Source organism: Phalacrocorax aristotelis, chromosome 1 (genome assembly GCF_949628215.1).
Source record: "Phalacrocorax aristotelis chromosome 1, bGulAri2.1, whole genome shotgun sequence".
Taxonomy (NCBI): Eukaryota; Metazoa; Chordata; class Aves; order Suliformes; family Phalacrocoracidae; genus Phalacrocorax; species Phalacrocorax aristotelis.
Window position 1 is genome coordinate 168,578,658 of NC_134276.1, and position 15,075 is coordinate 168,593,732.

A 15,075-nucleotide genomic window follows, 5' to 3' on the forward strand; every position below is an offset into this window, starting at 1 on the left:
GACAGATAGACACACAGACATTGCCCTTCCGTGCGTGAAGCTGGTTTGTCGTGCATCACATACCGACAAAAGGAAATGCTTCAAGTCTTTGTGCAAGGCTTTATATAAATAACACCAAACTGACACCCTCAGGCACTCGGGTGCCATTATTCTTTATCAGAAGCATTTGTCAGACTAGAACAGTCTCACTACGTGACTTTACAGAGCCAATCCTAAAAGCAAAAAAGGCTCACTTTGGTCTCCTGAGCCTAGGAAGAGCCCTGGTAAAAGAAGGACAGAGGAAAGCCAAAGAGAAAGCATGCATCTCTGTAGAACTGGAACTTGCCTTTGTGTGTGAAGGTAGATGTTTTTATTACATGGTCACCACAGGCTACATCCTTAGTGAGAATATACTGCTCTCTCTCCTTCGAGTCCTTCTCTCCATCCTTTATTGGATGCAGGGGGAAACATAGTGACGAAGGATGAGGAAAAGGCTGAGGTACTTAATGCCTTCTTTGTCTCGTTCTTTGAGAGTAAGACCAGTTATTCCCTGGGTACCCAACCCCCTGAGCTGGAAGGCAGGGATGGGGAGCAGAATGAAGCCCCATAGTCCAAGGGGAAATGGTTAGTGACCAGCCACACCACTTAGACACACACAGGTCAATGGGGCTGGATGGGATCCACCCAAGGGTACCGAGGGACCTGGCAGAAGTGCTCACCAAGCCACTTTCTATCATTTATCAGCAGTCCTAGCTAACTAGGGAGATCCCAGTTGACTGGAAGTTAGCAAATGTGACACCCATCTACAAGAAGGGCTGGAAGGAGGATCCGGGGAACTACAGGCCAGTCAGCCTGACCTTGGTGCCAAAGAAGGTTATGGAGCAGAACGTCTTGAGTGCCATCACGTGGCACATACAGGATAACCAGGTGATCACGCCCAGTCAGCATGGGTTTAGGAAAGACAGGTCCTGCTTGACTAACCTGACCTCCTTCTGTGACAAGGTGACCCACTTAGGGGATGAGGGAAAGGCTGTGGATGTTTAGTAAAGCTTTTGACACTATTTCCCACAGCATTCTCCTGGAGAAACAGGCTGCCTATGGCTTGGACAGGTGTACTCTTTGCTGGGTAAAAAATTGGCTGGATGGCAGAGCCCAGAGCATTGCAGTGAGTGGAGTTAAATCCAGTTGGCAGCCAGTCACAAGTGGTGTTCCCCAGGGCTCAGTACTGGGGACAGTTCTGGTTAATATCTTTATCAATGATAAGGATGAGAGAATCAAGTGCACCCTCAGTAAGTCTGCAGATTACACCAAGTTGTGTGGGAGTGTTGATCTGCTTGACGGAAGCAAGGCTCTTAGAGAGGGACCTGGAGAGGCTGGATCGATGGGCTAAGGCCAACTGTATGAGGTTTAACAAGGCCAAGTGCTGGGTCCTGCACTTTGGTCACAACAACCTCATGCAACGCTACCACCTTGGGGAAGAGTGGCTGGAAAGCTGCCTGGCAGAGAAGGACCTGGGGGTGTTGGTCGACAGGTGGCTGAATATGAGCGGGCAGTGTGCCCAGGTGGCCAAGAAGGCCAACAGCATCCCAGCTTGTACCAGAAATAGTGTGGCCAGTGGGAGTAGGGAGGTGATCATCCCCTGTATTTGACGCTGGTGAGGCCATACCTTGAATACTGTGTTCAGTTTTGGACCCCTCACTGCGAGAAGGACATCGATGTGCTGGAGTGTGTCCAGAGAAGGGCAACCAACCTGGTGAAGGGTCTAAAGCACAGGTCTTATACGGAGTGGCTGAGGGAACCGGGGTTGTTTCATCTGGAGAAAAGGAGGCTGATGGGAGACCTCATCGCTCCCTACAAGTACCTGCAAGGAGGTTGTTACTTCTCCCAAGTAACAAGTGATAGGACAAGAGGAAATGGCCTCAAGTTGCACCAGGGGAGGTTTAAATTGGGTATTTGGAAAAATTTCTTTGCTGAATGGGTTGTCAAGCATTGGAACAGGCTGCCCAGGGAAGTGGCTGAGTCACCATCCCTGGAGGTATTTAAAAGAGGTGTAAATGTGGTGCTTGGGGACATGGTTTAGTGGTGGACTTGGCAGTGCTAACTCAACAGTCGGACTTGATGATCTTAAAGGTCTTTTCCAACCTAAACAATTCTATGATTCTATTCTATAAGCCAACCGTGTTTAGGGAACAGTACATCAAATGCAACCGAATGGGAAAGTAAGTCAAAAGTTAAATCTGTCACAGGCTTCAGGTGCTAGATTTCAACAAGCACATTCTCAAATTAAGGGAGAGAAAAATCCATGAAGGGCTATGCAACACCAAAAATACAAACTGCAGCTCATGAAGCCTCCAAGCCTCAGCTTGCAGGAAGAGCAGGGCAGGTACCTACTGCTATGGGCAGGTTCTGTTCTTGCAGCTTTCCCTTTGCCACTGGGCTACTGATCTTAATCAGAAATAGGCTGCTGATGGACCTTGGTCTGGCTTCATATGGGCATCCTTACATTATTTTTATGTTCATATTTTCTCAAAGTCTGATCACACAAAAATACACACACAATATGCAGTTTCAAAGAGACAACACACGGATTAGAAGAAATTGGTGATACTTTGTACAACGCTGCCAAACCTGAGAGGCTTACACACCAGGATGACAAAACAAAAGAAAAATCTGGAAATGGCAGGAACAGGAGAGGAAGTTTATTTTGCAAATTTTTGACAGTGTAGCCAATTTGATTTTCAAAGTTTGTTTCCATAATTGGTAAGGCCAACATTTTGACACTATCAAGAATTCTTTAAAGGATTCAAGTACGTTTGCAAAAGGAAAATGAAATGAGAAGCTCTAAAACTGCTACAAGTCAGAGCAGTGCAGTGTTCAGCATGTGAATACCCTCTAAAACCAGAACGTCCTTGTTCCTTTTTCTCTCCCAGCATGCCTCAATATTAGCTCACCTAATGCACATTGCAAGTGTAAACTGAACCTGCTGATGAAATGGATGTGGAGCTCTCCCTCCTATATAAAACCCAGGAAAAAGGGTTTAAGAAGAAAGTCAGGTCTGTGCTTTATCTACTGCAGCATGAGATTTGTCTCTCTCTGCTTGTATGGGAGTAACAGCTGTCCCTGAAGAAGACTCCCAAGATATTTCCTTGATCTTGGGAAATCTCTAGAGTGCCACAACATCCCACTCTGACATCAACCCCACAAACTACCAGTTTCACAGCCATAAGCCTAAGCCTAAGCCATGAGCGTGACCCTGGGAGCTGCACTTGCCCTGGCTTGGCAGCAGGATTCTCGATGGCACACCTGCAAGTGTGTGCTAAATTTTCTTTCCTAAGCTGTATGGCACCAGGGGTGGGTCTGGGACCAAGAACATATGATATAGGGCAATGCTCTTCTCTTCTGTCAAATCTCTGCCCCCACCACATGAATCTGAAATCCTTTTGGCCTATTCAGGGACTGGGAGAGGATACAGCTCAGCCTTTGATACTCTCCCTGCCTTTACATGGCAACAAAAAAATCAATGACCAGAGGAAAAGTATCAGTCTATCAGGATGTTCTGTACCACAAAAAGAACAAAGTTCTTGAAAATCTCCTCCCATGCCAGACAAACTACAGCCAAAGACAGAAGAGCCTGCTGGTTATAAAGCATGCTGTTAATATTTGCTTTTCCCTTCCCCTTGTGGGCAAAACAGTCTCAACTCTAGGAATTTTACTTAATTAACTTTATTGTAAATTAACACAAAGTTTTAATTACTGATTCAGATCTTGAAGGGGAAGAAAAAAAAAAAAAGACATGAACTTCCTCCCCTTCCTGGGCTCAATTTCCCTTGTTTTCCCCATGTGCCATGCTCAGTCTTCAGGAGGACAGGCAGCACAGGCAGCTGGGGTCAAGCAGCTGTTCCTTCCTGCTGTGCCTGCCTTATTCCATCTCCTCCACGCATCTTGTTCAACCCTGCCCCTCCGAGGACCAGGAGAGGGTCTCCAGCCGTGTCCCCAGTGATGGTCCCCTTCCAAATGTCTCATCCTGCTCGCTCAGGGCAGCTGCTCTTCTCCCAGCATGTGTGGGCCAGGCGGCAGGGGCTGCTCAGGGACTGGCAGCGGGCAGCTCACTGACACCCCTCCATGGGGCACCCCACGGCTCCCTCTGCCCAAAGCCCGCAACTTACGCCCCAAATCCTCACTGCCAACAAAACACCAGAAGCCAGGGATGTTGTAATTTTAGAAATCACACTGTGAACCCTTTTTTTGAACCAGCAAAATGAGGAAAAGAAACAGCGAGAGGCCAAAGCATGAATTGCCCAGGCATCTCCTAAAGCTGCAGCAGCACGGCTGCTAACAAGCACGCAGCTGACACCAGCCAGGCTGGGTTTCTGCAAGCAACTCGTCTGATTTTTTTCCAGACAAAATCAGCTTTAGTCACAAAATCCAGTTGTCCGGGTGGGTGTCTCTGGTTTGGGAGGAGGAAGGGGGTGCTTCAAGCATGGGGAAAACGCACTGGCAGGGTGTGGGAAGGGGCAGGCATTGCATCTCCTGGGGTTGCAGCTGGCACGGCCACACCAGCATGAGTGTGAATTTTATGCCAGTAAAACTTTAAGGGTAATGCTCCAAAAGTAATAGCTGCAAATATTTATCTTTTATGCTTAAAAAACCTGACTGCACAGAACTGCTAGATGCCCGTGCATGAACTGGAGGGACAGGAGAAGGGGAGGAGAGTGGAAGGCCCTGAAGGTTGCCTACTAAGCTCCTTCTAAGGTAAATTTTCTGTAGCCTGTTAGCAAGAAATCATCCGCTTTAGAGCGAAGCACGCATTGGCGTGTTTTGTTTTCTCAGAGAAGTGTGGAATTTGAAGCCAGGTCCTTTGGCTTATCTGTTGTAAACCATGACTGCTTCTCAGCGCCACACCACTCAGTATTTCCTAGAGAAGGGATTCTGAGAAAAAAGAAAGAGCCCCAGTTCCCTAGAAGCATTAAATTAACACAAGGGATCTGTAAACGAAACAGCAGAGGTTTGAAAGCCTTACCCTTCACTGTTTCCTGCTTTCTTGGAAAAATCTCAGTATTAAAACAGATTGGATTACATTACAGGACTAGTTGCTGCTGAAGAATTTTATTTTGGGTTATAAAACACAATGTTTGCTGTTTTTCTAATTCAATTTGCTTTTACCTTCGTTATGTCACACTGTTACTAAGGTTCCTGTGAGAAAATGCGGGCTGTTATTGCCTGCAAACTACCCCAATTATCATCTGCTCTCACTTTGCAAAGTAATCGTGGGTAGAGACCGGGTAGTAAGTATAATGCTGACTTAAAGAAGTATGTAATAATTTCAAATCCATTTACTGCTTTTGCTTTGGTCATATAAAAAAATTACATTAAGAACTTGTTCCCCCACCCCCTCCCCCCCTCAAAAAAACCCCAACTTAAAAGGTTAACACATCTCTAAATTAAAACAAACACTGACCACAACACTACCAACTAGTTTACATCACTGAATCATAAATTGTAAACAAGGGATCTTGCAAACTTTATTTTCAAGGGCTTGTGCCTTTGTAGTGAGGTTTTCAGCTAGAGTAACACCACCAGCAGCCTCGTGTGGGCTCAGAATGATTTCACTACGAAGGGCTGACAGTAACTCCAGCCCTACTCCTGCAGCCCTGACACAAGGAAGACTCGCATTTAATACAGTGGGAATTTTTGCCAGGTGATAGCCACAGGATCAAGCTTCCTGGGTAGGATAAAAATCTAAAGCAAATTTTTATATTCACGTTTAAATGTTTTAAGTAGGTGAAGTAAAAATTCTTGGCACTCCTAAATGACATCAAAGATCGAGGGAGGAAAAAACCAGAAGATTCTTGGTAGCAATATATTTAGCACCTTTCTTGGAATGTAATTGTTACTGGAAACTTTGGGGGTGTATCCATATGCGTTAACCACTCTTGTACAGTAAAGTCCGGTCTCTGAACTCATAAAAGTATTACACAATATTCAAACTACCTCAAGAGGCCTGATAATAATCATAAAATCATAGCATTCCACAATAATCCTAAAGATAAAGGGAATAATTAATTTGCAGCTGGAAAAAATATGCTACTGCATATGTTACTGCAATTAACAATTTCTCTGCATACTGCATTGATGCTTCTCACATAAGCAAGGAAGAACAGAGTTAAAAATATAAAAGTGGCAGGCCCAAGCAACTAATTGGCTCTGCCAAATTTATAGATGGGTGTAAAAAATTGATAACAATGTTGGTTTTTTTTAAGTATTCATGGGCTATGTGAAAAATGGGGGGTTGAGGGGAAGTTGCAGTGAAAACAAGTGATGCAGGTCAGGATCAGATTGTTTTTCCTGTCGTCTTTCAGTAATACTAATCTGCTTGGTTTAATCTTCCTACTGCCACTTGTATGCTAAAACAGTGAAGTTTTAATGATGAGCATTTAATAATACTATAATGCTTGTAATGAATATACCTTCTTGAAATGGCACAGCACAGCACTATCAGATTTGAAAAAGAGGGAATTTCCTAAGTGAAAAATCTATAGCCACTGCCCAGTCTGCGGGCTTGTTCTTGAGTGTTTGTAAGCAGTTTTGCTTAAAGGTAAGAGAAGAACAGGACAGTCCATCAAAATCCTCTCTACGCTCCTCTTGGCAAATATTTTACCACCACCACCTTCATATTTACAGAAGACATACATCAATCCAAAACCAGTCTGTAGAGCCATTTTTAAGCTAGACATAAAGAAAATATAAATTATATGATGTAACTAAGGAAAATGACATGAAAGCCCTACAGATTTTTAATTTTTTTATCCTTGTTCCCTTTTACATACTAACAGAGTTTCTAATACCATGAACATTAAAAATAGACATCAAAACATACAGTTATTACAATATTAAAGAAATACCTAGAGTGTAAAATATTCTGCATTTCAAACTGAAATACTGAGATTTTTTTCAAAAAGTTAAATAAAAAATTATGGCTCAGACTTGCCTACAATTTGGAGGTGACTTAAAATGACTTGAAAAATAAATTGAGATACTATTTACCCAAATGTATTCCTAGTTGAGTATCCAGATCAAATAGCAACAAGGACAGTAGCTCATATCATCTTTAGGATGTAATTTTTAAAACTCAGCCACAGAATTATAGCAATTTTGACAGCACAAGGAATATAATTATGGTTCATACAGAAGCCTTTCTGTCTACCAACTTCACATGTCTCTAATAAGTTATAATAAGGTAAAAAGGTACTTGCTGAGGAAAAAATTATTTTCATTTTTGTTGTTCCATATACAATATTCCTGTTCATCTCTCAGTACTTTCAGAATGATTTTCTTTTACCTCATCTCCTTCAGAGTACATTTACCACTGACCATCAGATTTTTCTAAGTGCTGCCACTATCTGCCTTGGGACAGGAGGGGTGCTCCTTATTTTAACAATTAAGTCCCAACTACATTTAAAAAAAAAGCACGTCAAACATTAGTGGACTAAAAATATTCTAGGCTGTCACAACCAATAAATATCCATGTCTGAATGTTTTTAAAGGAAGTTAATGTTAAATCTAGGTACTGTATTTGAGCCACAAACATACCCAATATAGTGCAATTCCAGTAGAAAGGAAACAGTCCGAATTCTTCCCTCTCTTCTACAACGCAGTCCCTACCAACTTCCGGGAAACTTCGGATTTCAGGAAAATCAGACCAATGTTACATGAGCACATTGAATTTTATGGAAATAAAACACTTAAAGTCCTTGTAAGGATCTACACCCATTTCTTCTTTTTATATATATATCTATGTGAGTGGGTGGGTGTGTACACACATCTATTTTAGACATCTGCATACATCTGACTGCTTCAAAAAATATTAAATATTGATCATACATTGTGTGATAGCCATGAAGTGCTAAGCTACCCACAGCCAACAACAATAAAAAAACTATTCTCAGAAAAGACTTTTCTTAGGCTCTTGTAATATTTGCAGAAACAGTTCTGTATTATTAATATTTATAACTAAAAATTATTCCACTAGCAGATTTGTGTGAAAAACACAGACATACTTAATATTTGGTACAAGTCTTCAGAATAAATATAATTAATGAATATGGTATAGTATCAGTTATTTTATGTAAACATTCGATTTTTGAGACTATGATATACTTTTTTTTTTAAGAGCTTGTGCTAGCAAATCGGTTTTAAGAACTTACTAAATATACAAAATATATTAATCATTAAAATTATATGTTTGGTGGAATATACTCCTGATATAAATGTGGAGGATATGACAAAATATTTGCTTTGAGGACAGGGAGGGACAGAATTAGAAAAGCAAACTCATTCTGTCTGAAATATTTAAACAATTTAGTGAACTTCCTACTCTAAATCCTACTCACTATATTCGATATGAAAACAAGTCAATATAGCGCGATAATAAAACCAGAGGTAGTGCTGTAACCAGTAGCCTTGGGCGCAAGGGAACGAGTTGCTTAAATGCAGAACGTGGGACAGGTTCTGAGTCGATGCTCCACTGGTTTAGCTGCTTTCAGTGGGACTATGACAATTGTAACCAGCTGAAGGGCAACCCCACCATTTTGTTGTTCAAACAATTCAACATGATCCCTGCTTCAGGGAGAAAAGGAGGGCAAATTTCTAAAAAATGAATACCACCACCTGATTTTGTGTTTTCTTTATTTTTAAAATAGGCAGAGCTCTAAAGTCAATAATAATATCACATTGTAGATGTGGGACTGAAGTCAATAAGACACAGTAGATTCAGTTATGGGAAACAGCTTTGAATGGTTTTAATTATATTTTCCTAGAAAGGCTTATAGAATGTTATTGATATTTGACCTGGATAGTTCTGTTTTCTATTACAAAGTACATAATATCAATACAGCACCATATATGTCTGCATTCAGCAGTCCTTAACCCTTTGCAGGCCCCAAAAAAAAGGAGAGGCAGGTGGATATATATATATTTATTTTTTTTTTTTAATCTGAGAAAAGCAGATGCCCTCAAACCTGTCACCTGTCATAAAGCATTAAACCTCAGTCGAAGTAAAGAAGTAATGAGGTCTGAAACACCATCACATTCTAGCATGATGAAGAAAGAGAGCACATGTACAGTATTTGAGTATGTTAACTGCATTAGACATCTTTTATTTTACAGTTGCCTCATTCTTTCTCTCTCCTAAAGCCTGCTCATGCACCTGGCCTCCCCTGGAAGCCTCTGCTGCCTGTCCCTTTCCAATGTGTACGCTCCAGCTGATTGAATCCTTTATTAAATTAGATACCCCTATACTGGGGGGGGGGGGGGGGGGGGGGAAGCCAAAATAAAAAGGGAGGGGGGATCAGGGAAAGCCATAGAGTACAAACAAAGGAATCCAGTTTCTCAGAACTATAAATTTCAAATCCATCTGGCCTAGGAGGGGGACAATAAAAATATACAGAAAGTGATTAAGAAGTACTCCACGATACCCACTGCAGCTAGTTACTGCAGGTCCTGTGGGTCCATCCACCCTGTGCATTCATACCACAGCTGAGCAGCTCCAGGAGATGCATAAATGAATATCATTGCCTCCAGTGAACGTAAGGAAAGCAGACCAGCAGTCCCTTGCCCAAGGCCACGCTTTAAAAATCAGTGCTAGAACTGGGAATAAAATTCCCAAATCATTCTGCTTTCCTGGTTCAGGCGCCATTCAGTAGATTGCAGCACAAAAAAAACGAAGCAGCACACAGACAAAATTAACAGTTTGGTGTAAAGATAAAATTATTTCAAGATAGGAGCATTGTGACAAGGCTGACAGCAGCTGAACAACATGCATTCGGGCTCAATCAGAGCACCTACCTGAAAAGGGAGCACTGAAAAGCCTCAGAGAAAAGTTGGTAAAATTTTAGGAAGCCTGGGCATTATCAGCACACCAGTTCAGGAAAAAAAGCAGGGTTTTTACATGCTGCAGCCAACAGTAGCCACCCCACTACTTAGAGTCTATATACTATATATACACTTGGAGAGAGAGGGGAGGGGGGAGAGAGAGAGAGAGAGAGAGAGATACACATCCACGTAGGCACAGAAGACAGCTCTCCATGCTGATTCAGTAAGGTTTGAAGTGAAAAGGAGCTGCACAGCACTTGACATGACGACAGAAACGAGCAGAGACAGCAAGGTTCAGATACATGCCCCAGCCAGACTTCAGTAGGATAGAGAAAATCACAGCTACAAGTTTGACAGCAAATATAGGTTAGAAACACACGGGAATGACTGGTGGAATAGGCCAGGGGAATTGTTTCAACACCCTGGCATGATGCTCAGAATGATCTTTAAAATCCATTAGAAAGAGAATATACAGTGAAAGTCAAAAGGCAGCAAATGTAAAAGATTAAAGACAACAACCTCCCGCCTGGTTAACACTCTGCTGGGCTCTGTCCTGCACCGACACAGCATCAAACTGAAACCAAGGGGGCACCAACACACACAGCATTTTCTCTTCCCGTTTTCTTTTTTGTTTTAAATACCAAAACAAGCTTTCTTGTGCTCCACAACTTAAATGCAACCATTAACCCTAAGAAGGCATGGAAGGAATTTTTCATGCAAGAAATTATATTCATAACTCAATAATATGGGAATTCTTTCAAGTTTCTCAAGAAGCTCTAAAACTAACCAGCCCGATATTATTTGGATGGATGGCACATCTGGGAGTGGTCTGAAGAAGCCATCTCCTGAAAATGTAAGCAAAAGGCTCTTGGGGTAGTTTTTTGATGCTCGAGGAGGAAGTCTTTGGAAAGACCATATACAGTGATTACAAGGGCAGGGAGTAAATTCAGCAATCCTAAAGGGGGAAGGGAGCTTACTGCCCTCAAGCTGCGACAGGATCAGTCTTTGCAAGTGTAAGATGCATGGCATTTGGGTAAGTGCACCAGATCAGGCCAAAACATAAAACAAAACGTAGATAAGACCACACAGGGGGTTCAGAGATGACTTGACAACAGCACGTCGGGGAACGGTTTGTGACCTGCAAGACGGGCTGTAAAAAGGCACAGTTAAGCTTGGGTGAGCAAGCGAGCCAAGAATGACAAATGCATGAGAACTACCAAAGTGTCCTTTAAAGAATAAAAATCCTGCTCACAACCATAATTAAACAGAGATCTGCATGTCAAGGAAGGCGCAAGTTGAACAGGCCTTCTGAGCAGCCAGGCTGCAGTCTGAAGCAGAAGCCGATGGGCTGGTACCCAGGCCATGGTGTTCACATCCCACCCTCACCTTCGCTACTGACCCTCTTTCACCAGAGGAACAACACTCTTTGCTGCGCTGCCTAAACGCCCAGCTCCTGGCATCATTTTGCCAAAGCTGCTGCCCTTGGTTTTTTTGAAGAAAACCCCCCTACATTCTTCATGATGAAGGGAGCGTGGAAGACTTGAAAATGTTAACCCTTAAGAGTTAGAAATTAAAGCCGTGCATTGCCCCCTTCACTATGTCTGCAGCTGGGGGTGGCATGCTCCTGCTATCCCCGAGGCACCCGGGTGGAGACACAAGTGGTCTCATGCATGGCCTCAGGAGACAGCAGACTTCTGGGATCTTGGTTTGGCATCCAGACAAAGTTTAGTCATGGTCCAGATCGAGACCAGAGTCCCCCGTTTAAATATCTCTTCTGCAGGCGCAACTGTCATGTAAACAATGATCTAAAACCCATTTTCTTTGGTAACATTTTTTAGGAGAACAATAAGATGGCATGTGTGACTGCAGCCCGTCTAGGCCACCCATGGGAGTGGAGCAGACAGTTCCATTAATTTTTTTACATAATATTTTGCTATTGTGTTAAATTGGGAAATTCCTTTTCCAAACAATTTTTATGGGTAGTTAGTGTGTCCTGGTCAAAGATTAAGGTCCACATAGAGTAAATTACAGAATAGTTTAGGAAGTTCAAGTGCCGTTAAATCACTCGGATCAGAAATTCTGAAAAATAGCATAAAGGAGCAATAAGGCTTGCTGATAGAGCAAACTGACCCTTTTAAAAGAACAACTATTCCTGAAAAGTCAACTATGCAGTGCCGTTTTAAAAAGTAGTCAAGTTGAGGCAGAACATCACAATTAACACACCAGACATTACAGCAGCAAACCTTATCTCAGTCCCAGGGGAGCGGGGCAAGACAAAAACATTAGGTTACACATAATATCGTACAGCCAAATTGAAAACAGGTTGAGTAAAGGAAAATTGAGGTTTGCACAGCTACTGAAACCATGAGCTCAGCCAAATGACAATGTATACTTTAGACCGGTTTCCTCTTCTCTTCCAAACGCAATACAAGGTGCTGATCACAGTCTGCTGAAATCCTAAAAAAACCTGTGCTGTAGTTAACAAAGATGTCTCCCATGGTAAGTTATGATTACCTGACACTTCCAGGCTTCAAGGCCAGGTTGGATGAGGCTTTGAGCAACCTGGTCTAGCGGAAGGTGTCCCTGACCATGGCAGGGGGGTTGGAACTAGATGATCTTCAAGGTCTCTTCCAACCCAAGCCATTCTAGAATTCTATGATTCCATGATTCACCCTGGTGTTAAACTCCCCTCCAGCAGTGAGAGGTGCTTTGAAAGAAAAGTTCAAATCTTTGGAAAGTGCATCTTCTGCATGCTACCGGGCCCCTGGGCCCTAGGGATCTTCAGTATTATACCAGTCAACTGTATCTTCTTTTATGAGTTTTAAAGATGAACTACTGTAAAAGCTTCAGGGCCTAACAGCAAAGCACCTACGCAAGAACACGTCTTTCAAGGCTTTTTAAAATTTATTTATGTGCTTCTTAATTTAAAAAAAAAAAAAAAGATATGATTGCTAGCCTTTAAGAAGCTCAGGAGCTTTATGCTTTTTCATAAGAGCTCACTCACTAGTCCCAATGCCTGGTGAGAATATGAGATGTTTCTGCTCTGAGATGTTACCTAACAGTAACTCGGTTTGAAGTTCAGATACCCCCTGCATATTCCTTAGGGCAGGTCACAGTGTAAACCTGAAATCTAGCACCTTCACCTTGAGAGGTATATAATAGAAGTCAGCAGGTGATGGAGTAGTGACTTCCATAGGCAAGGTTCTTTACAGCAATTTAAAGAAATTATTAGCAAATTAAATTATTTTTCATGTCACTGTGCAAAGGTGCTACTACATATTTTTCTTTACAGATTACAATCCAACTGGTCAACCACAGTAAGAACAAAAAAAACCAAAAAAAAACCATATCATGGAAAGACAAAGGAGTAACAAAAAGACAGCGATGCCTAGTTCCCAGAAGTTTGGTGGTTTACCAAAAACTTTGATAAAAAGATATATTCTACCTGTGGTTGATGTTTCTCATGGCCCACAAGAAAAAAAGAACTACTAAGAAATATGATGAGAAAACACAGAATGGATAGGACTTCATATATCAAGAGCAACTTTTCCTTAATCCTTCCTGATATTTTAAGAGTTCACTTGTGTTCAGAACAAAACCAAAGTTTTATCTTTAAACAGGAATGATCCTTTAAAGTTCTATTTCAAGACTTCGTAATGAAACTAGACCAATTACTAGGCTTTGAAGATTAATTGAAACTCTACAAAACAGCAGTAGACAAAAGGCAAATTTCAGCTTTTCCTCTGGCTTTAGTCACAAAGAAAACTACCCTGAAATCAAGTTCTGTGTATTTTACAGTATAAATGTAACACACACACTTTCTGTACTGGGGCAGAGCTCCAGCTGCTACATACTGCTTGTTCAAAGTGCAAGATGCTTTTCTGAGAAAACTCAGCTCAGCTGGGTGCTGCTTAGAGCATAACACACCCAACTTGTACGGAGGGAAAAAAGTAAGTGGTATAAAACAATTCCAAAGACAAGCCATTTAGCTCTCTTCTGTACTAAATATAATTCAGCCATGCAGATTTCCCCATGAGAGAACACCCAGAACAGCAACAGATTCAGCTGTTTTTCCTCCCAAGGCCAAAGGCTCACCAGTCACCCTGGGTACACCACAAGGTAAGAGAATCGCAGTCTGCCAGAAGCACCCATTCTCTTCAACAACCTCTTTTCAGCTACTTAAACACATTCATTTCCTGTAGCAAATAAACTACTTAGGTATGTATATAAATTCTGAATTCAAGCTACCAAAACAGGGTGACCCACTCAAAGCTGAGAACAGCTCTCAACACTTTCTCATAACCTGTAGGCAAAAACAAGCGTAGAATTGGTTGTAGTTCTGTCAAATAGCTACATCTTCTTTGGCATTCCTAAAGCACCAACCACCTTTGTGTGCAGATGCCAATACTTATTTTATAAACCTGGAATGGTGGGGGAAGATTATCTAATAGCACATTTCCCGTATCTTGATCCTAAATCATACCTTGTTCTGAGTGATTGCCTTCTGCCTCTATGTCTGAGGTAATTCATTTCAGTGCTCCAGACATGGCATATGCACTTTCTTCAGGTATGTGTTGCATTATCACTTTGCATGAAAATAAGGATGACTGGGGTGTTAAAAGACAAAAAGCTTTGATCAGCTACCTGCAGTCAAACTAAAAAATCAAACTGAGTACTAAAACCTATGCCTAAAAAGGCAGTCACTGAAAACCTTGGCATTAAATGCTCTCTCTCCGCTTATCCTTTCCTAGACCACTGTCCTGACTAGCCTTCCTTCCTGGGACAGGCATCAAAAGGCTAGGTGTAGGGAAACCAAGAAAATGACTGTGTATGATGATCAAGGGAAAAAGAGAGAGGCTTGAGGGGCAAGGGGTTCCAAAGCTGCAAGAACAGGGGGCCAAAGGGGAGCCCCAAACAAGGCATCCCTGACACCATTTCCCAAAGACACATAAGAAACCAGCAGATGCCACCTGGTGCCTCTCTGTCTGGAGACAGGACAGCAAAAAGGAGGGGAAAGAGGTCCCACCCCACTGTTGGGATTCCCCCAGTCAAGCTTCCTTCTCATGGTGCTGCGGGTGCCCAGCTTGACAGAGCCTAGCAGAGGTTAATGGTGAGTTCCTTGACATGGTGGGTATATTGAATAAGACAGACCCAGCATGGCTGTCCTTTCATCTTCTCTCATCCCAGTGGGTATTTTACGGAAATGCCAAACAAAACCTCAGGCAT

The 15,075-nt window shown here is 42.2% G+C and overlaps 1 protein-coding gene across 1 annotated transcript in view; it reads right to left on the minus strand.

Annotated features, from left to right (window-relative positions):
- The window catches only part of CRADD (CARD and death domain containing adaptor protein), an 83,364-nt gene that overhangs the window by 48,121 nt on the left and 20,168 nt on the right, over positions 1-15,075 (minus strand). The gene's annotated exons all lie outside the window — the stretch shown is intronic.